Here is a 23,280-nt window from a genome sequence, read left to right as displayed (position 1 = left end):
AGACCCAGTTGTATTTGATTACTTGGATGTTGTCTTCTATGCATCAGACCCAACTTGTTTTACTGTTCAGCTCCTATAATGGAAATAACAAAGCAGATGTGAACAAAGTCTTACAAGGCAATGAAAACTATCCTAAATCAACTCTGCTATGCGTATGGTGCCAGTAGTGACTAGATCCACCCACGTACTGTGTATTGGGTTGCCAGAACCATGGGCGAGGCAGGAAACAAGCATCTGGCAGATTGGATTTCTCCAGACTAATTCCTGTTTCCGCTGGAGGTAAGTGGTGCCTGAGGACTCATAGTTGCCAGTTTGGCTGCTCCAATGTCTCATGGGTTGTGGGTGGAGCCCACTTATAATTATCTATGGATACAGAAATATGAATTGTAAATGTATAAAAAGATCAGTAATTCATGTATAATCTATTCTTTAGGGCTGCCCAACGCTGGTGGAACTGGTAATGGTAGATGCCTAGTATAAAGCTGCTAGAACAACTAACAGGCACCATCGCACGCAGGTCATAGGGCTGAAAACAATGGACCCATTCGGGAAGATTTATTAGAATTGTCTGAAGTAAAACTGTTCCAGTTGGCCATGGAAACCAATCGGAGCTCAGCTTTATTTTTATAAACGGCTGTGGGAAAATGAAAGCTGAGCTCTGATTGGTTGCCATTGGCAATTAGGACAGTTCTGCCCTCAGAGACTTCTGATCTCCCCCATTGCTCGTATGTGTCTTATTTTTATCCTGGTTCTCTCACAAAATATTGTCCACATGTCACCCATATGTCCAACGTATGTATGCTCCTTATAAAATACGTAAGGCCGGCAAATTATGTAATTGGCTTGTTCCAGCCACTTGAGTGTTACTTGATTTTGTGTTACCTAGCGACCAATCCGCAAATATGGAGGGCATGCGGATGGCACCTGTGTGACATCAGTATTTTTTAAGACTCCATAGACTATTTTGGGAAGGCACAGGCCACAAATACAGGCAAGAGTAGGACCTGCTTCAAAAAAATGTTACAGACCTTTAAAAACAAACTTTGTATGACTAGATTGAATAACACTGAAACGTGTGAAATACAGATGAGACACGTTCATGGAAAACTTATCCCAAATGATGGAAATAATCTACAAACATTTGGAATAACTAAACCCCCAGGGATAGGTCTATGTATGCGATCTGTTCACATGTTTAGGTACTTAATAAGTTAGACCCAGTTCACACCCCTGTCTGGACCTCCGTTATTACCTTTCGTAACTAAAACAATCCCAACGGAAGTCTAACGGGTCCGTTAAAATGTCCATTGATTTCTATAAACTTTTAATGGCTTCTGTTAGTTACTGTTTGCAAGACTTTGATTAGGGTTCCGTTATTTAAAAAAAACTAAATTGTCCAATTTTCTGCTCTGGTAACGGAAGGGATTAGAAGTAGACTGAAACTAATGGACATCTCAACAGATCCTCAAGACTTGTTCTTATCATTCTAGTAACTGGAGATAACAACAGAGGTGAAAAAGCAGGTGTGAATTGGGCCTTAAAGTTCCACTTCTTTCCTGATCAGGACAGTCAATTTGTCCTTATAGACCTTATGTTGACCAAGTGGAAACTAAACAAATCTTGAAGCCAATTTCTCATAAACACAGTACTGTAATTGTTACTTAAAGGGGTTTTCCCACAAAGAAAATCCACGGGATAAGGCCTAACTTGCTGATTAGTGGGGTCTCAGTCTTGAGACCCCCGCAGATCACGAAAACAAGTGGTCCGTTGGAAGATGCCGAGCACCGATCTCCGTCAGCTCCATAGAGGTTAATGGAGCAAAACGGTCATGCGCGGCCGCTGCTTCATTAATCTGACGGAGTGGCAAGGGATCCAACCCCTCATTTTCACAATCTGATCAGCAAGCTAGGCCCTATCCTATTGAGGGACTAGACATTAGATATTCAGGCTGGGATTGATGATGGTATGAAATTGACCATAGATGTACCCATTGTATATGTCACAGCTGAATGCAACTATTGCGGTATTAGTGAGTAAAGAGCTGTAAGTGAAGGAGCTCATTTGCAGGGTTCAAAGAAGTAAGGTAGGTACGGGCTTGGCGTGTTGAATTTATTTTTAAATATTTTTTATTGTACATTTTGAATAGTTTTTTCTTCACACTTGGAAACACAAAACATGAAATAATATGTGCTTAATATATCTACAAATGAAATCTAGGCTGTGTTTATCATAGGTTTGGTATTAACTCATTTTTGTATTACTCATCACCTTACAGGGGATCTCCAGTGACATACAGGATAGGCGCTAACCTGCTATGCGGTAAGGGTCTCAGTGATGGGACCCTCATAGATTATGAGAATGGGGATGTGTTGTACCCTTGTCGTACCCAGAGAGGAAAAGAGCAGCTGGTCGTGCATGCGCTGGCTGCTCTATTCTCTATGGCGCTGATGGAGATTGCTGAATACGACATTCTCCATAATCGCCATAGAGAAGAATGGAGCGACCAGCTTCATCTCTGGGTATGATGGGAGTACAACAGACACCTGTTCTCGGGATCCATTACTCAGACCCTTATCCGCAACTTAGCCCCTATCCTGTGGACCCCTTTCAGGTAGCTTATACTGCACAGAGTGGTGTCTGGCTTCAGGACACTCAGGTCATGTTGGAATGATGGACACATTCACACCAATTTATGGGGCTCCTCCCACCAGGGTGTACCCATCTGCCCCAAATAGATTCTCACTCAGTTTTCCTAAGGGAGTCTTCCAGCTATTTTGACTGTGCAAAACTGCATACAGGAAAACCTCTGAGTGTATTGTAAGTAAAGTAAAATATAGATTTACAGTCTTCGGACTGTAGCTGGACTTGATCCATGGCAGAGCATCCTCACACTGCTGTGTTCTTGTGTCTCTGCAGTGCACTGCTCCTCAGCTCCTCCCCTCTGCTCTGCATTGACGACTCAGAACAGCTATAATGTATTGTTTTATAGTACTGGACTCTTCCTAAGACTCCTGGTTCTGGCTCCAGTAGTTCAACATGAACCCAATTTTTTCCATAGAATTAGGACTGAAAACTGTCAAAATGCCCTTCACATGCGATCCAGTGAGTATGAGTGTCCAACAGCTATAATAGCTGGTCCACACTCACACACTCGCATCACTTGGGAGGAAGCAATTGTATTCCATGCTCTGATAATGCAGTCGTTCCCGACCAAGGCAGGGGGATCACTGATCCTAGCAGCTTGCTCTCTAATCTTGTAGAAAAGCCGGGGGCTGGCAGAACAATGCTCAGATAAAAGTGGAGAATGGAAACACTAGAGAACTAAATATAAAAGAGAAGAGCAAGGGAACAAGATGAAGATGTTGCGAGCGAAAGGGCTGGAAGGAGACAGCAGGACCATGAGGGAGGTGAAGGGAGAGATTATTTTAGGATGAATATACAGTGAGAAAAAAGAGAAGAGAGTAGCAGCAGTCTACAAGATGGAGAGGAATCAAGAGTGATGTTGGAGAGATAATTTAAACCCTCTGACTTCACAAATGTTACTTTGCAAAATGAGAGCAGAAGACAAGTCCATTTATCTCCACTATTCCTCATTTACAAAAGCCTTTTATCAATCCCAAATTAACAATTTTCTCTTTAAAATTTGCGGTGATTCTTCTTCCCCTGCGACTGCTCAACTGCAGCTTTATGAGTTATCGGAGGAATTGCAGCTGCTCGTCCTGTCCATTAAATGCACTATTGACGAGTGCATTAAAAACTAACAGCAGCTTAATAGTGGAAATGACGGATCCTCTCCAGACATCGATTCTATGGGTAAAATACAGCGCTCCGGGAAGGTGGGAACGGAGTCACGGCTCCCACATTCATCCACTTGTCTGTGTGATTCTGGAGGATCACTACACTGGGCTCTATGTGTTTCTATCGTGTGTGGCCCAGGTCTGACATTTCATGATCTTAGTGCACAATATACATAAAGGCACAAAGAATCACACAATCTCAATTTTAGGAAAGTTAGAATTTACAGTATTTTTAGATAACATGTGTAGACCCCCATGGGCCATGAAAGTAAATAATTCTACTAATGTATTGACTTAAAGGAAATCTACTATCAAAACCAAGCATGATAAACCAGGGACGCTGACTTATAGATCCATAGTCCGTTCGTCCTTCTAAAATCAACTTTTCAAACTATGCTAATGAGCCTGAAGGGCTACTCTAGCTGCTACATTGTCTCACCATCCCACTCTGATCCCTCAGGAGGAACTGTACAAATGCTGAGGGAGCAGGGTAGGGGCGAGACAGGCCTGTAAAGCCAGATCACAGAGCCCCTCGGGCTCCTTAGCATAATTTTGAAAGATGATTTTAGGATTTTAGAATGTATGGTACCTGTGAATTTTAGAATTTATAGTACCTGTGTCTATGAGTAAGTATCCGTGGGTTATCCATGTTTGATTTTGATGGTAGATTTCCTTCAAAAGGGTTGTGCAACTAATCCTCAGAATAGGGAATATGTATCCAATCACTGGGATCCATCCCTTGAAGTGCCCTATGTGCTGTTCCACACATCAACCATTTCTGGATTTGTGAATGTCTTGCCGAACTGAAGTCAATAGAGCACAGGTCAGACATGGGCACCTTTGCTCGGCAACACTTTATGTAGTTTGAGGGCCCCTGTTCATGCCCTAACAAGACCCCAATACATCTGTCCCCAATAATAATAATAGTAATCTTTATATAGCGCCGTGAAATTCTGTAGCGCTTTACAAATTATAAATTAGCTTTGGGCACAACTCCTATTGTTTAGAATTCAATGTTTTTTCAAAGTTGCTGGAAAGTATATTTGTAAAAACTGGTCTTGAGACCCAGCGGGCTCCCAAATCATTGTATATATCATATGCAGGAGCAGATTAATACCACCATGGGCCCTGGGCTGTAAGAATATTATATCCCCTACAAGCCTGGAAATCACTTCCTACATCTGGTACTAGAATCAGCTTCTTGGGGAATGGAGGATGCACCCCCTATACCTGCTTTCCATCTGCGGTTTCAGGACCTTTGGAGGAATGTTTCTTAAATGTCCCTTGTGTACATGTATATTAAGAGCATAAAGTGATGTATAAGAATCTCAATATAAAATTTGGTGGTTGGTTTTGCTGTCCATGGGCCCCCTAGAAGGTTACCATTCTAACCTCCTATATTATAATCCACTACAGATCATCAGAGTAGATTCGCCTGCAGCAGATATGATTGCAAAAAAAAATTGCAGATTAAAAATCAGTTCCAGGTGTTATTTTCGAAACCACTTTTGAATTTCTACTTCGTTCATTCATAGAAAATTTTGCAATAAAATTTGCCATATAAGTCTTCTCTATTACAACCTACACAGATCTAACAGCGGAGTAGTTTGAGGTTAGAGAAAAAGGTCTCCTATTTCTACCGAAACTATTCTGATTCATAATCTGTGTCTTATTTTCCTCTCAAATAGCTTGTAGGTTATTAGTTAATTTAAGTTTTTTTGTATTTTTTATAACTATAACTTTTATTCTGTTCTAGCCATTTCCGCATTGGTTGATTCTTATATAATCAAAAAAACATTTCTAGAGATTATAAAATTTCCCAATGTACGGAGTGGGGAACATTATAGGGATTTATGTTGATTTAGGTAAATTATTTTTTTAGCGTTATGTCTTACGTTCAACTATCAGATTCTGAAACGCTTTTTTGGTGAAGAGGAAGTATCAATGAATATTGCATTGTACAGCGTTGAAGGGCGGTGAAAGGGTGCCCCAGCCATCTGAGCGAGGAGGGGGCTCTGGGAAGTCTCTCTGAACAGAAAGAGAGAAGTCTAAGTGAGTTTGCAGATTGCTCAGTAGGGAGGGCAGTGTGTGAGGATTGGGTGAGTTTAATAGGATCAGCTCAGTGTAATCCTGTTTTATCCATTGTAATTCAGGCAGCCAAGGAGACGGAAAACCAGAGGAAAGAGACTTTTATCCGCTCAGGGGGCAGGAACAACAAAAGGCATCAAGTGGCAGAAAATCAATTAGAAAGAATCCTCTTCTGGGCCAAAATCCAGCAGGAAAAGAGCATCCAGATAACACAAATTGGGCTTCACCCTCCTCCCAACCATGTCCCATCTAAGTTCTTCCTTCCTCCCTGAAGACTCCCAAATATCCTTTCAAACTGACAAACAATAACTTGACTACTGTGAAGTAAAACACTATAGCGGGATCAGGCTTCAGCCCCGTATCTGGAATAATTCTATGTAACAAGGTTACCTGTCAATCACTTCCCGATGAACACACATTAGAGTAGATATTGAACAAATTCCAGTGTTGGCCTCTAAAGTGGAGGTTTTATATACTTTATATACTGATTTGGGGTTGTAAAAAATCTTAAATAAAACACAATTTACCTTGACAGCCATGTTCCATCCCTGAGAATTGGTGGTAATATGACTGCTGTTTAGCATTAAAACCCCAGCATTAAAAATGTATTAACTATAGAATATGAAGAAATGTATAGATATATATTATAGAATTATATTATCCAATGCAGCAATCAAAGAAGCACCCAAGACACCAACTGAGCGACGAAGAAGTAAAATATCGCACTTCTTTGGGTAAGGCTACATTCACACGACCGTATGATTTCTCCAGTCCTGTATTTATGGGCCGTATGAGCCCGTATATACGTGACGTTTTTCATTCGTATGCAGCACGTATGTAACCCATATTTTATACGTGCCCATAGACTTCTAGGGCATACAGAACTGAAATACAGGAGAATATAGGACATGCTCTATATTTTTATACGGCTAGTATACGGTACGGTACGGTATAGTACAGTGTCAAAAACGGCAATATAAATGGTTGAACGTATTGTCCATTGAAATGAATGTGGCCGTTTGTAACCCGTTAAAAAAAAGGTACAGATACGGCCGTTTTCATACGTCCGTGTGAATGTAGCCTAACATTGGGTAAAAAGAAGATTTTCCACTTGGACACAGTCCATTCAATTCATTCCACACAATCCAGCAGCACTGAAGCCGGTGACATGGGACAATTATTTTTAACCATTGACAGACAATTGTAGTTAAAAGAATCCCTGCCTCATGGTCATTTCCATTGGCTCAATCACAAAGTGGTGTGTAGTGTCGTCCATTGGGGAGTGTTACTATTTCTAAGTGATAACGGCAGGCATGCATATGTCTTGTAAATGTAGATGTCACTATAAGCAGCATTTTTACCAGTACTATGGATAGCCTGATGTTTTGTGTATTCACAATCAATGTCGATCAATGATGAACAATGGTTTTCTTGTGGATATTTTGCTACACCTACACTAGCGATAAATGCCTGGATGAATGGCTTTATTATCAAATTGTATCTTATGTTAAATATCATGGTCGTTTCTGGATTAGCAAAAAAAAATTATTAAGCAGCTTTAACAAGAACTGCCCTGAGTGATACATGTTCACAGTACCAACCAGTCCACCGGCATCTGGAGATTTGTAAATTTTCATTGATAGAAGATGAATGTTGTAGTGACCCGAATTGAAAAGACCACTGACCAAAACCACAACAAGGCCGTTGTATAACAATTAGAGACAATTAGAAACTTACCTGTGGCACCTGACAGGTGGTGGCAATAACTAAATCACACTTGCAGCCAGTTGAAATGGATTAAAGTTGACTCAACCTCTGTCCTGTGTCCTTGTGTGTACCACATTGAGCATGGAGAAAAGAAAGAAGACCAAAGAACTCTCTGAGGACTTGAGAATCAAAATTGTGAGGAAGCATGAGCGATCTCAAGGCTAAAAGTCCATATCCAAAGACCTGAATCTTCCGGTGTCTACCGGGGGACAGTGTCAAGAAGTGTAAAGCCCATGGCACTGTGGCACCTCCCTAGATGTGGACGGAAAAGAAAAATTGACAAGAGATTTCAACGCAAGATTGGGCGGATGGTGGATAAAGAACCTCGACTAACATCCAAACAAGTTCAAGCTGCCCTGCAGTCCGAGGTTGCAACAGAGTCAACCTGTACTATCCGTCTGAATGAAAAGGGAATCTATGGTAGGATACCCAGGAAGACCCCCACTTCTTACACAGAAACATAAAAAGCCAGGCTGGAGTTTGCCAAAACTTACCTGAGAAAGCCTAAAACGTTTTGGGAGAATGTTCTCTGGTCAGATGAGACAAATGTAGAGCTTTTTACAGGAAAAAAAAGAACACGGTCCCTACAGTCAAACATGGCGGATGTTCCCTGATGTTTTGGGGTTGCTTTGCTGCCTCTGGCACTGGACTGCTTGACTGTTTGCATGGCATTATGAAGTCTAAAGACTACCAACAAATTTTGCAGCACAATGTAGGGCTCAGTGTTGGGTTTCCCTCAGAGATCATGAGTCTTCCAGCAGGATAATGACCCAAAACACACTTCTAAAAGCACTAGAAAATGGTTTGAGAGTAAGCACTGGAGACTTCTAAAGTGGCCAGCAATGAGTCCAGACCTGAGTCCCATAGAACACCTGTGGAGTTTGGAGAAGGCAACTTCAAAGCTCAGGGACCTGGAGCAGTTTGCCAAAGAGGAATGGTGTAAAATTCCAGCAGAGCAGTGTAAGAAACTCATTGATGGTTACCGGAAGCGGTTGTTCGCAGTTATTTTGTGCTACCAAGTATTAGGCTGAGAGAGCCAATACTTTTGTCCAGCCCATTTTCGGAGTTTTGTGTAAAATGATCAATGATTTGACTTTTTTTTTCATTCTCTTTTGTGTTTTTTCATTGCAAGCAAAATAAATGAAGATATTAATACCAAAGAATTAGTGATTGCAATCATTTTCTGGAAGAAAACGAGTATTATCTGACAGAATTGCAGGGGTGCCAATACTTTTGACCACAACTGTATAGCACATGTCCAAAAACATCAACCGTGTGCAGGAGGTCTAACTTTGTAATGAGCTAAGTTGTGCTTGACAGGCAACTGGATCAGAATGTCTACAAAATGTAAGTTGGGGTTTTTTTTTAAGATGTTTCTGGTGTTCCAGTGATTAAATGGCCACACAAGTGGTTCATGTAAGGAAGGCGATGCACCCCCCGTGTGCATCACTAGAGGCACTAGAGGGTACTGTGATGATGCACACATTGCTTATAAAGCTAGTGCTGGATTTGATATGCACTATACATTGCCACTTGCAGAGTATGGCCGTTCACAGCCAAAAACATTCACTTGGCACATGAGCATCAAAAATCGAAACATAATGAAACATAAGTGATCAATAAAAATATGAAAATATTCTGAAATACCACTTTAATTTATTAAAGAGACAGAAGAAGCAGAGTGATGTTCTGGGCAATGGAAACCTTGGATTTTACCATTAATGTGAATGTTGCTATAATGTATCCAAGCTTTACTGCTGACACCATCTGCCATCATGGTGACTGTATTTCCTAATGGAAGTGGTCTCTTTCAGCAGACTAATATGCCCTGGTTTTAGGAACATGAAAAGGGGTTTGGGGTAAAGGTTTAGATCACTAGATCTCAATCTGATCAAGCTTCTATGAGTTTATAAAAGATAGAGACCCAATTTGCAATCTGCAGGACCTAAAGGATCTACATCCAACAACATGGCATTACACCTTGAGAGGAGGCAGTGTCTCAACAGGTCGGAGTTGTTTTAGTGGTATAGCTTGGCCTAAACAATACGGGGCATGGGTTTTACTATAATGCGTAATATCCCCATCAAAATAAGATTTTCAGTAGTTAGCATAAATTACATTGACAAATACAGGCAGTCCCCGGGTTACATACAAGATAGGGTCTGTAGGTTTGTTCTTAAGTTGAATTTGTATGTAAGTTGGAACTGTATATTTTATCATTGTAATCCCAGCCAGAATTTTTTTGGTCGCTGTGACAATTGGATTTTAAAATTTTGGATTGTCATAAGAACCAGGAGTCACACTAAAGCTTCATTACAGACACCTGTGATACCTGAAACAGCTGTTTATTGTAGCCTAGGACTAAAGTACAATAAATTACCAATGTCTCCCACTCCTTTCTCTTTAATTACCCATAGAATTTTAAAGGGAGCTTGTAAACCCCTGTGCCACAAATATACTAAATATGTGTATTTTTTAGGTATAAGCAAATTCAGTTTACTCAATGTTGGAGATCATGTGTTGCTGCACTCTTTATAGCTAGCAGGAGAGCCTTGTTTCTGTGCAGCTCTGTGCATGCAGGATTCTCTTGCAAAAACTAGGGGTGGCAGAAGCTCCCCTATTCCTTATCAGTCTATCCATCACAGTCTATCATTCTGAACAATTTCCTGTGTATATCTCTGCACCTCAAGCTGTATCATAGTTGTTTCACTCCTCTGCAGCCCCCTCCCACAGGAAAACTGTTAACCCCTAAAACTACACTTGATGTAACTATTTCACTGCTAGTTTATACTACTTATTACATGCTCCTCCATGTGATGAAAGCTGCCAGGTTAGTCACAATAAAAATCTTGCATGTACAGACTATATAGGGTTCAATGGATTATCTTGATGAAATCTCATCGGAATTACTGCTCCGTTCCTTCAGAAGAGAAAGCATGGCATCATGGGAAATATGGTCAGGATGAAATAGACTCTGTACTATGGCAGAGATAGTAAAGTTACAGTGCTCCTCGCCAGTATTGGCACCCCTTTATTTTTTTCTATAGACTGTACAAAATCTTTAGAAATAATTGGAAATGTCCTAAAGTTATATCCTCAGGATTTTTTTAATTAGTGAATACCAACGAAAGATATCCCAGTACCTTATGTACTCGTCCTACTACTAGTGGTCCAAAGTAATACAGCAATAAAACATTGTTTTTCAACTTACATGTTGCTATTTCAAAGAAGAAACGTCAAATTCGGCAATAAAGGCCCCCGTAATTAATACTTGGTTCTGACTCTCCTCAGTAGCTATTTTCTCACACTCTTCCTTTGCAGTTTGTTAAGGCTTTTGAATATTTGAATAAATAGTTCAGCAATAGTTCTAGGTTGGTCTTCAGGTTTTTGGATGATTTCCACTATTCCCACTAACCCTTGAAGACCTATTTTGCCTATTTCCCCCACATCCAGGAAGGTTCTTGAAGATCCATACTTGGCAAACCTTCTAATAACTTTACGCACTGTTCAAACTGGGATACCGAGGTCTTTGGGGATGGTCTTACACTATACCCTTTGGAGGTCTTGTGTTTGCTAATAACAGTAGTTCTGATGAGCTCTTTTGTCTTCATCATTGTGAAAAAACACTGAAGTCATCATTCATTGGCTAATTTATGTCACGTGGGCATTGACCATTTAAACCAAGGCGAGTCAAAATGTGTTTCCATACTAACTTAATGCAAATACCTTTGTCACAGCAGGCTTTAGGTTTTTTTTTTTTTCCCCTCCCATTTTTTTGGTTTTTATTTATACTTTAGGATTTTTTTTTGTATAAACCCCTTAATGACCAGTTAAGCATTCCCATTTTCCACTCCCCACCTTCAAAAATCTATAACTTTTTTATTTTTCAATGTGAAGAGCTATGTGGGGGCTTGTTTTATGTATAACAAATTGCTCTTCATAGTAACGGTATTTAGTATTCCATGTCGTGTACTGGGAAGCGGGAAAAAAATTCCAAACGCAGTGAAATTGATGGAAAAAACTCATTTGTGCTGTCTTCTTGTGGGCTTGGATTTTACGGCTTTCACTGTGCGCCCCAAATGTCTAAAACTTTGTGTTATGTTTTCATACATTTACAAAAATTAAAACCCCCTGTACAAAAAAATTATTATTATTATTTTACCATTTTCTGGTGCCAATAACTTTTTCATACTTCGACGTACAGAGCCGTGGGTGGTGTCATTATTTACGACTTTTGATGACATTTTCAATGCTTCTATTTTTAGGACTGTACGTACTTTTGATCTCTTCTTTATTTAATTTTTTATGTTTTTCAAAATTTAAAAAAGTGTCATGTTTGACTTTGGGTGCTATTTTCCATTATGGGCACTTTCAGCATTTTTTTTTTTACTATTTTTCAGGTCCCGTAGGGTACTTTAACCCTAAGTTGTCTGATTAATCCTACCATATACTGCAATACTACTGGTGTTACCGGTAAGTGGTAAGGCTTACCGGCTATGGAGAGGGCTCAGCTCGTGAGCCCTCTCCATTCACCCACAGCCGACGCGTGACGTATTACGACGTCTCGTATCGTTAAGGAGTTAAACACAAATGTTCTATACAAATAAACTGATTTTTATTTTTTTTTCCAGGAGATCTTCCAAGTTATGTACTTAAACTTCATGGGTGCCAATAATGATGAGCAGGACTATAGACCCTTGTTTCAGAACAAAAAAATGCCACAAGAAAAAAGTCAGCAACACAACATGGCCATCACTTGGTTCGTTTGAAAAGGTTGAATTGGATTTAACTATGTGTTAAAAGTGATTATGAAGGTGGAGTTACTCTTTAAGGGAACATTGCCTGGTGATATTGAAGATGTTTTATTAGGGCCACTGTAATGGTCATGGTGGATTAATATGTGCATACTTCTGGTAGAGCCTGCAAAACAATTGGTTACTTTATGATAATTGATACTTGTATATAATGTTTATGGCCACCTTTACTTCTCTATATAACTTCTCGTCTCGTGTCAAATAAACTCACTACAAACCCCCCGCTCAGGCAGTCCCCGGGTTACGTACAAGATAGGGTCCAGAGGTTTGTTCTTAAGTTGAATTTGTGTGTAAGTCGAAACTGAAACATTTTTTGCTGTAATGGGACCAAGGATTATCAATAAAGCTTCATTACAGACACCTTACACCTGATTATTACAGTCTGGGACTATAGTAAAGCATTCAGAGAGCTTCACCAGAGGTCAGAGGGGTCTGTCTGTAACTATGGGTTGTCTGTAAGTCGGGTGTCCTTAAGTAGGGGACCGCCTGTAGTTCTTATGAGCTACTGAGCGGTCATTGTTCATAAAATTTAAAGGATTGTCTTTTTTTGTCTAATTTTTTCACAAATTTCAGAATAGGTCCGCTGCTGCTTGAATTGTGTTTTTAGATGCAATTAAAAAGCAGAGTGTGAACATGGCCTCACGAAATCCTTTCCAGCCAAACAGTGGCTAAAAGCAAGTTGAGGCTGAGCAGGAAGTGCTGAAATGGGATAGCCAGTGTATTAGTCAGGTGAAAATGTTTACCATTTGGCAACCCCTTTAATAACGTGACTGGTTAAAGTTCTTTTTGATGCAAGCCAGTATCAGATAAAGGCAATATATCATTATTTTATATATTTGTCTATTTATATTATATGTCTTTCGCCAGCTGAATTAAAAAATACACCGTTTTAACGGCACTGAGTCACATTTACTAAAGCCCCTGCGCCAATTTTCTGTTGGTTTTTGTACATTCTTTTCAGTGCACACTGCTTGCACATGTATCTAAGAAGTGTCCGCAACTCATTTGTGTAGCAGATGCACTATGCCCTACGCGACACAAAGTTCTGCACATAAAGGGACGTTCTGATGCACAGTCAAGCCGTGTGCCACATTTATTATCCAGAGTACGACAGAAGTGTGTTGCACGCCCTATATTAAAGGTGCACCAAAAAAGTGACATGAGTGCTAGTTTTTTTTATAAATGGCTGCCAGAAATCCTGAATCTGGCGCCCTCTGCACTATAAACATGCAAACTGCACATAGTAGAGACTGCAGTGTTTTTGATAAATGTTCCCCACTGTGTGTGAATGCACCCTTAACAGTGCTCAATCATTTTTCAATGAAATGTTGTGCTGTGCTTTATATACAGTTACCTTGCGTCAATTTTCGTGAGCCTTTTAGGTCTCTGATTGGACTGGCTGCAAAATAATTGAGTTTAAAATGACTGTATTCAACAACAACATTTAGAAAATGTGAAAAGTGAATTTTTAGATTCTTAAAACAAACAACCACATTTTTTCGAGTACTGATAAGTTCCCGTTTATTCCAGTGCTGCATAACTTTTAATGATAAAACAAGTCCTCCTTATTTCACGATCAATCCCATTTCATTTTGTTTTCTCCCATGAAGTTTTCCCCAATTTTTGGAGCCGTGAGATTTCTGAGTAAAGTTCTATCTATACAATCCTGTAGCACGTATCCTCCGTTTGACCCCTCTGCCTCCTCATAATCCATTCTATCACTAAGCTGCCTCCTCTGCAGGGCAAATAGACAGGATTTGCACAGTAAATTAGATTAAGATGACCCTAACTCAGAACCTGTAGTTTTCTTTGCAATTAGGAATCAAAGTGACAATTCTGAAGATTTCAAAAGAAGATGTCAATTTGCATGTCCCCCGGAGGGCATACAGAGGGTCAGTTACTGCTCCGGGGCCTTTAGCTTTCTCTTTTTGCTGGGTAGGAAAGTAGTGACAACAGAATTATAGCCATGAAATTCCTTGAAGAGCAGCTATAGTGACTTTTAATCTGATCACTGGCCTAAAGTAGCTATTGTAGCTTATTAAGAGGTAGATGAGGGGTTAATCCTCCGAAATGTCGCTTGTAGATCAGTATTAACCTTGCGCAGCCATAGTTAGCTACACAGTAGTTCTTCTGCCCCTCTGGCACTAAAAGAATTCAAATAAATTGCTTCCCACAGTCCTAATCCTTTCTGTCTGTCTGACAGATCCCATTGAGGCGCTGGGAATTAATATGAAGACGTTGGAACCAATCCCAGCTGTTTATTGACAGCGTCTTCCCGGCGAGGACCCCGCTGCGTTCACCCTTCATACATCTTTCCATGGAAAAGGAGAGATGCCAGGTAAATCTCACTGGAGATCAGTGCACCCTTTGTGGGCACCCCAAAAAAAAAATTCCAAGTCCTGTGTGTATAGAGGATAAGCAGGAAACAGGTACTGGTTGTTATGGAAACGGGGAAAATCTGTGATTCCTCTAGTGTGCACATTTCTACCGCACACCCAGGATCCACATCCTCATTTCACTAATTACAAAGAACCATGATAGCATTGCTTCTCTCAATTAAACTGATTTGCATCTGTCCCCGCAGTCTGATGAGGACTCCTCTGCAGCTGTCATTTGGCTGGAATGCCTGGAATTCAGCGCACAAGCGCCCAACGCCTGCCGCACCAAGCACACGCTATCTACTATATCATCATACGACGGTCCCAGGGAAAAGGGACTTTAATGCCATGCTACAACACCTCGGCTGCGAGTCGTGAGTACAGCACAAGGCCATGTGCAGACTGCAACGCCAGGACAGGAGATTCACGTACGGCCAGATCTGAATAGCACTCAGAAAACCATGAAAATGCTATCTTAGGCCCCTTACACATGGCCGTGTGCTCACCCAGACCAGTTCCTGTGCGTGAAAAAATGACCGTCTGTGCCATAAAAACAGCAAAATGTAGGAATTGTCCTATATTTTGCATGGCGGCTATCTGGCTAGGTCTTAGTATGGTGAGATACTGGGGCTTTTTTACTAAGGGTCCCGCAGCCGCATTTTCGGGGATCGTGCTGGGGATAGTGTTGCTTGCAATCAGTTTTTGGCGCATTGGCGCCAGCTTTCATGCGACAGAAATTGGGGGGCGGGCCATTGGACAATCCAACATGGTACAGCCAATTGTTCTGTTAATTATAATTCAAAGCTACTTAGAAGTATTATAAATAAAGATATACCAATATTACCACCATACAGTGATTATATAGTGGAACATACTGGTTCTGCTCAGCGCCCCCAAATAACATCTATTTGGAGGCTGTGCGCACGGTTGACTCCAGGTTTCAGTAGGCCCTTGGGCGACAGAGCCTCAGTGGGTCCCTTTGCCGTAAAGAAACAAAAAATTTTAAAACTAAAACAGTCTCCTGTTCTCTAAAATATTCCCCTGTTTATAAACAGCCCCTCAAGGTTATTTTAAATAATACTCCCCTCACCACCTATGGATTCATTAGAAACAGCCACCCTCACCCCCATGGATTCCTTACGTACAGCCTTATGTGGCCCCCTCCATCAGCCCTGGGCCCCTAGGTGTAGTAGTACTGTTCTGTGGCAAGAAATGTATGATGGGAATAGTAGTACTGCACTGTCTACATGAATAAACGATGTTGTAGTACTGTGTTGTGTGCCCATAAAAATAGGATAAGAGTATTAGCACTGTGCTTTCTCCATGTATAAAGGATGTGAGTAGTAGTACTGTGTTGTCCCCATATACACAGGATAAGAGTAGTAGCACTTGTACTGTCGACATGTATAAATGATGTGAATATTAGTACTGTGCTGTCTCCATATATAAAGGCTGTGAATATTAGTACTGTTCTGTCTCCATATATAAAGGCTGTGAATATTAGTACTGTGCTGTCTCCATATATAAAGGCTGTGAATATTAGTACTGTGCTGTCTCCATATATAAAGGCTGTGAATATTAGTACTGTGCTGTCTCCATATATAAAGGCTGTGAATATTAGTACTGTGCTGTCTCCATATATAAAGGATGTGAATATTAGTACTGTGCTGTCTCCATATATAAAGGCTGTGAGTAGTAGTACTGTGTTGTCCCCATATACACAGGATAAGAGTAGTAGCACTTGTACTGTTGAAATGTATAAAGGATGTGAATATTAGTACTGTGCTGTCTCCATATATAAAGGATGTGAATATTAGTACTGTGCTGTCTCCATATATAAAGGCTGTGAGTAGTAGTGCTGTGCTATGTCCATATTCAATTAGCTCCATAATTATTTGGTCACAAATTTTGTTTTGTTTTTTTATCTGTTTCCTGAATTGTATTCAAGTTATTATATTATGGACATGAAGATCAGACTTTCAGCTTTCATATGAGCCACATTATAATAGTATGAAGGATTTGAGCTCTTTAACATTTGCCACCATTTTTTTTAAAGGGACCAAAAGTAATTGGACAATTGTCTCAACGACTGTTTCATCAGGTGTGGGCAATTCCTTCATTATATCACTCAATTAAGTAGCTAAAAGGCCTTTGATTTGAGTTGCAGCGCTTGCATGGAGGATTTTGCTGTGAAGAAAACATGTGGTTAAAGGAGCTCTCCATGCACATGAAACAAACCATCCTTAAAGGAAATCTACCATCAAAATCCATCATGATAAATCATAACACTTACTCATAGATCCAGGTGCCGTATCCATGACCTCCTTCCTTCTAAAATAAATATTCTCCCCTGCTCCTTAGCACATCCCTGATCCAGCAGGACAGTCCTGAACTGTAGCTCTGCCCCGCCATCCCGGGTGGCGGGAGGCACATCAGAGGTTGCAATGTCTTCAGGATGCCGGTAGAGTTGAATACAAAGATGATGAAGGAAGGCATCAGCTTCCAACATCGTCATTGATCATCTGCAGCCACCATGTACATGAGACGTCGGCAGGCACAATATGATGACATCACTGGAGCTATTGACTTCAGAGCTAGGGATACCAGCGACAGAGGAAAGGTCACCTCTTCTTTTCCTGCCTCAAAAGTTCAGAGGTATGTATACATAAAATCCATACTTGCGTCACACATTTGGGCACATTTACTAAGAGTCCGCGGTCCGTGATTCTGTCGGTTTCCCAAATATTTCCTTTTTGCGCCCCGGGTTTTTGGCGCACGCATTCGGATTGTGGTGCACTGGCGCCGGCTTGCATGCGACACAAATCGGAGGGCGTGCCGTCGGACAACCCGACTGATTCGGACAAACCACAGAATTTAAAAACTAAATTGTGACGCAAGATCAGCAATCACATGCACCAGGAGGAAGAAGGTGAACTCTGGCGGACCTCAGCGGGGAAGCGACACATGCAGGAAATTGGATGCACGATCTTAGTGGATCGCGACAGCTCCGAATCCTCGTCGGACAATGCACAGCAGGGATTGTGATGGGACGGGTAAGTAAATGTGCCCCATTATGTCTCCTCTCTAATTCTATCCCTTCTCGTCCTTTTGAGGACTGTCACAGGTCCTGGAAGGTGTATAGCAATACACCTATACAACTATAACTAAGGCTGGGGTCTCATTTTCACCTTCTATTAAAGTATATTTTGGAATGTTTATACAGTGGGATACATCCTCTCCAAATGTGGGAGGAGAAGTGAACATCGGCAGCTAGCAGTCATTTGCTGCTGCAAATGTTCAGGTTTTCTCCACATTCAGACAGTTATATTATCGGGGAACACATTCGGTGAAGGCCAGGCATGGATGCTATATAATGGCATCTGTCTTCCATAGACTATTATTATCTCTGTTCATAATACAGCAAGATGGAAATATGCAGTCTCCTACCCTATTTCATGCTGAAAGTGTCTAAAGTCATTGCATTCAACTCTATCTGTGTCCTGGACATACACCTATATACTCAAGTATAAGCTGACCCAAGTATAAGCTCGTGTATAAGCCTGACATCATGGTGTGTGCAAGGGAAGCGTGCAGGGACACGGAGCAGGACCATCGCAAGAAAGAAGAGGATCGGTGAGGGGCGTCGTAAGGTGAGTACAACATTTTTTTTATAGACTCGTATAAAACAAGTTGGTTAAAATCAAGAGATGGCCGCCTAGCCCAAGAGTTTGGAGCCACTACCCCCTTTGCTGCCCTTGTAGGTCTAACCGTTTAGCATGTAAATACTTATTAATTTCCACAATGAACACTGTTTTCTATTTCCGATATTAAAGTTGTTTCTCCATTGAAGAATTATGATTATGATGATGCAACACATTTTAACGTAATACTAGTAATTATAGGTAACTATTTTTATTATGGATCTTCCTGAACAATCCATTTCTGTGTTTCATTGTGAAACTCTCGTCATTGACTACTCTCATGTGATCCTGCTACTGGAAGTCACCGTCTGGTGCTTTATTACTGGGACACTAAAATTTGTCATATGTAATTTGTAACTGTATTACTGTGAGTCTGAAAACCATGACTGACAGAAACTCTGCTAAAACCTATATAAATCTGGTTTCCCTGTGATCATACCGACCCAGGGAATAAAGGGCCACAATGAACAGACCTCATACGAAAATGGCACAAATGCTTTTTTTTTTTTGTCAATTTAACCTAATTTAGAAGTTTTTCTGATTCCCAGAACAAGCCAAGAAATTTATAATACAGGATGTACCTCAATAAGCCCTCCCTACACACAAAATTTAAAAGTTATGGAATTTTATAGGAGGATAGCAAAATATGGAAACAAAAAAATGAAAATGGGCAATAGTGGGAAATCTACAATCAAAATTAAACATGATAAACCAGGGACACTTATTCATAGATCCAGACACTGTGACTGTGGTAATCTTCTTATATTTGTTATCCGTGGCATTCTTCTTTCTTCCTTCTCAACAGCCCCTCTGTGCTGCAGCTTCACGAGCCGTTACACTGTGCAAGAGCACATCTTCCCCCTCTCTCTGTAATCTCACTGCAGCAGAGGAGTTGAATCACACAGTAGAAGGGAAAAGTGCTCATTGGACAGTGTAACAATCTCTGAAGCTGCGGCATAGAGGGGCCCTGGTAACTCTACATGGAACCCTTCTGGTCCGTCCGCATCATTTTCAAAGTTGATTTTAGAAGGAAGGAGGCCATGAATAACAAATATAAGAAGATTACCACAATCACAGTGCCTGGATCTATGAGTTAAAAAAGGAAAAAGACAGCAACCAATCTATTTACCAAAAGCTGTTTGATGCACGCAGCCCAGGGTCCTAGTGTGCAGGATCCATAGTCCAAGACAAAAAAAGAGAGAAGGCACAGCATCCAATATGATGAAAAAAGGTTAAACCTTTATTCACACAGGCATAGAAAAAAGTGCAACGTTTCGATTCACAATGAATCTGGCATGCTTGATGCTGTGGCCTTCTCTCCTGTTTTTGTCTTGGATCTATGAGTGAGTACTCCTCGTTTATCATGATGGATTTTGATGGTTGATTCCCAGTAAGTGAAATGGAGTTTATTTATTTTGGTGTTATTGTTAAAATGTTATATATTATAAGCCTGTGCCTGAAAGGTTAGAAGTATTTGTGGAAAAAAATGGAGCTAAACCTGGGATTTGTCATAAATAAAGCTTCTTGCACCACTTTATTTTAGTCTTGTTGCAGGTCAAAGTTATCATAATAAATAATAAATGTGGCTCATGAGATGTTCCTTTTAGCGCAAATTGGCAGGCGATACAATTCTGTTACAAATTTTTACAAATAACCCCCCCCCCCCCCTGCTTTGGAATATTTTTATAAATACATTTTTCATCCCGATATCCGATGTCTTGAATGGATGTAACACAATGCAGCGACGATGCTGTGTGTCAGGAGCTGAGGATCGCTCAGGAATGGCTCCTGCTTACACAACAATAAATTAATTATGGCACCCAATTATATGCTGCTGATTACTCAATTATGCACGTTTGTGTTCCAACATGCTTCTCCGTGACAGGACATCAGGCGCGCTGCTGGCACCTCCTTCTGTACAACCAGATAGCGCTGAGGGAAATCTTCTGGAAGTGGAGAACCCACCAAAGGCAGACACTTTATGATGTGCAAATGAGCCTCTTATTATCACACCCTGAGCAAGGTTAGGGATCGTGGTGTAACATAACCATTGATGGATCATTACAGTACACAAAGGGTGGAGTGGAGTGTGACCGATTTTGCTGTTCTCATTTGCATTATTTCTTTTCTGTCAGGAAAAATCTATAATAATATCCAGAATAAAAAATGGATCGCTTCTAATTTACAGTAGGAGAAGGATTTTAATTTCTCTTTGCTGTGAACAACAGTGTACATCTGGGCCAGTTGTTATACTATAAATTTAGGTGGGAAGATTGACAAATGTTAAGACATTAACCCCTTTAGGACTTGTCCGTTTTTGTTCTTGTGTTTTAATTTTTCACTTTCCACCTTCAAAAATCTATAACTTTATTTTTCCATGTGTAGAGCTGTGTGCGGGCTTGGTTTCTGCACAAATTGTACTTTGTAGTAACAGTATTTAATGTTCCATGCCGTTAACTGGGAAGCAGGAAAAAAATTCCAAATGGGGTAAAATTTGCATCATTTTCTTGTGGAAGAATTTGTCGCACCTGGATCTTATATATGCACATATAACAGCCAACACACAATTAGAACTCCTAGAGAAAACTGAGCGAGATGGGAAAGAGTTATTTCAGTCCCGCACATAAATGTGTACATAGTCACAAAAGAAGAATTTCCCCTCTACTGTCAACGTTCCTCCAAATATGGGGGAAACATAGATCAGATCAAACACAGTGCGGCACATTTACTTACATTCCCGCTGTAGTTCACCGAAAGTCCATTGTCCGACGATAATGCACTGTGCCGCGATTCACTAAGATTCACCCGATATCCTGCAGGTGTCGCTTCCTCGCTCAGGTCCGACAGAGTTCACCTTCTTTTTAGTGGTGCGTGTAAGTGCTTGGGCTTGCGACACAACTTGAAAGTTAAATCCTGCACTCAGTCCGAATTAGTCGGATTGTCCGACAGCCCACCCCCTAAGTTGTGACGCATGGAAGCCGGTGCAGCTGTGCCAAAAAAAGATGGCATGCGCCAAAATCCCAGTGGAGACACTGGTTAAATACCCGTGCAAGCCATGTAATCCCCGGAAAAGGCAAACAATCTGACGAAAGTGAGCAGCGGCACCCTTAGTAAATGAGTCCCAGTACCTCCCTGTGAGCAGACCAAAGGAGTAGGGATTCATGATCTTCACCTCTTAAGACGGAAGCAAGCACTGACCACCAAGTCTCTCTCTCAAAATCCGAGCTCGAGTGCATCCATGTAAAGATACCTCCAGGAACTGAGATTTAATCTGAGTTCTCCGCTGGTCAGATATTGCCTACTATAGGAAGTTAAAGAGGACCTGTCAACCCGGAAAAACCCACCCACCAAATGTGCCCCCCATAATCCTCCCCCCAGCCCCTTTCTCCCTAGCCATACCGCCGACTGTAAGCACACCAGATACAGGATCCGACCTCTTGTTTGGTAGGAGGTCGGATAGGTTTAAATCAATTTACTGCACATAATTTTTTTTTAAATGGCTAGGGTGAAAGGGGCTGGGGGAAGATTATGGGGGGCACATTTGGTGGTTGGGTTTTCCGGGGGTGACAGGTCTTCTTTAAGCTGAAATAATGTGACACCAATGCCATGAAAGTATAGTATATAAAATGTATTGTAATAACATTAAAAAAGGCCCTGAGAACCATAAAAACAGCAAATATTAGGATTTTGGAGTTACAAGCATCAGAGACTCCCACCTGACTCTAGTTTTGCCTTCTTTTGGCTTCTTCTGGGGTGTATGCAGTCCACCATACTTCCTCTCTTTTATACTTAAACATTAACCATTCATAAACATACACACAATTGTAATTTAAAAGTGATAGCTTTAAAGGGGTTATCTGGGATTAATAAATAATTTAGGGCCGTGCTGGGGCGGGCTTTTAAAAATAATAAATGTGTACTCCGGTGCTGCTGATGTCCTGCACAGCGGTCCGTCTTATCTGTGCCCCTGTTTGTTTACAGGGGCACAGAAGCCGCCCACATGGAGCTCCCATCAGTTCCTATTTCTCAGCATTGTAGGGCCCTGTGAGATAGGGGCATCCCTCGGATGGGAGCCTCTGGCCGTCCGGAAGTTGCTTATGTGCACCTGTAAACAAACAGGGGCACGGATCAGACGGACCGCAGCATGAGACAGCAGAAGTGCCAGAGGAGGTGAGGAAATGTTTTTTATTTTTAAAAAGCCTGCCCCAGCCCGGCCCTAATATATTTATTAATCCTGGATAACCCCTTTAAAGTACGTTATAGAACCTATTTTAAATTATAATCAATAACACCATGCATGATATTAAAACTATTCTCTAATAAAGTACATAATTCCTTCTTACAAATGACGAAATTTCAGCTCTCTAGAGACAATTAATTGTAGTGCTAAAAATATCTAAATGAATAAATAAAGAGCCCGTAATAATCTTACTCATAAAAATAATTTAATTTCAAAGTCAGCATTTAAGCCCAAAGGGGTGAGTGTTTTCAATTCTCAAGTCCAGTAACCCTCTTACTCATATAATATAATCTTCACCTCTCCAATTGTGCTCAACTATTTCTAAAACTATACATTTTGTGCCATATGGATTCCTATTATACTGCATTGGTACTGAATGATCACTTTTACCTTTTTTAATATTTCTGAAGTCTTCACTAACCCTAGTTTTAAATTTCTAATATGTCTCTGTGGTTTAACATGTGAAGGACCTGTCACTCACCCCTTTGGGCTTAA

The sequence above is a fragment of the Engystomops pustulosus genome, chromosome 8 (assembly GCF_040894005.1).
Source record: "Engystomops pustulosus chromosome 8, aEngPut4.maternal, whole genome shotgun sequence".
NCBI lineage: Eukaryota > Metazoa > Chordata > Amphibia > Anura > Leptodactylidae > Engystomops > Engystomops pustulosus.
The sequence above is the reverse complement of the archived record's forward strand: the minus strand, read 5'-3'. Positions refer to the sequence as shown.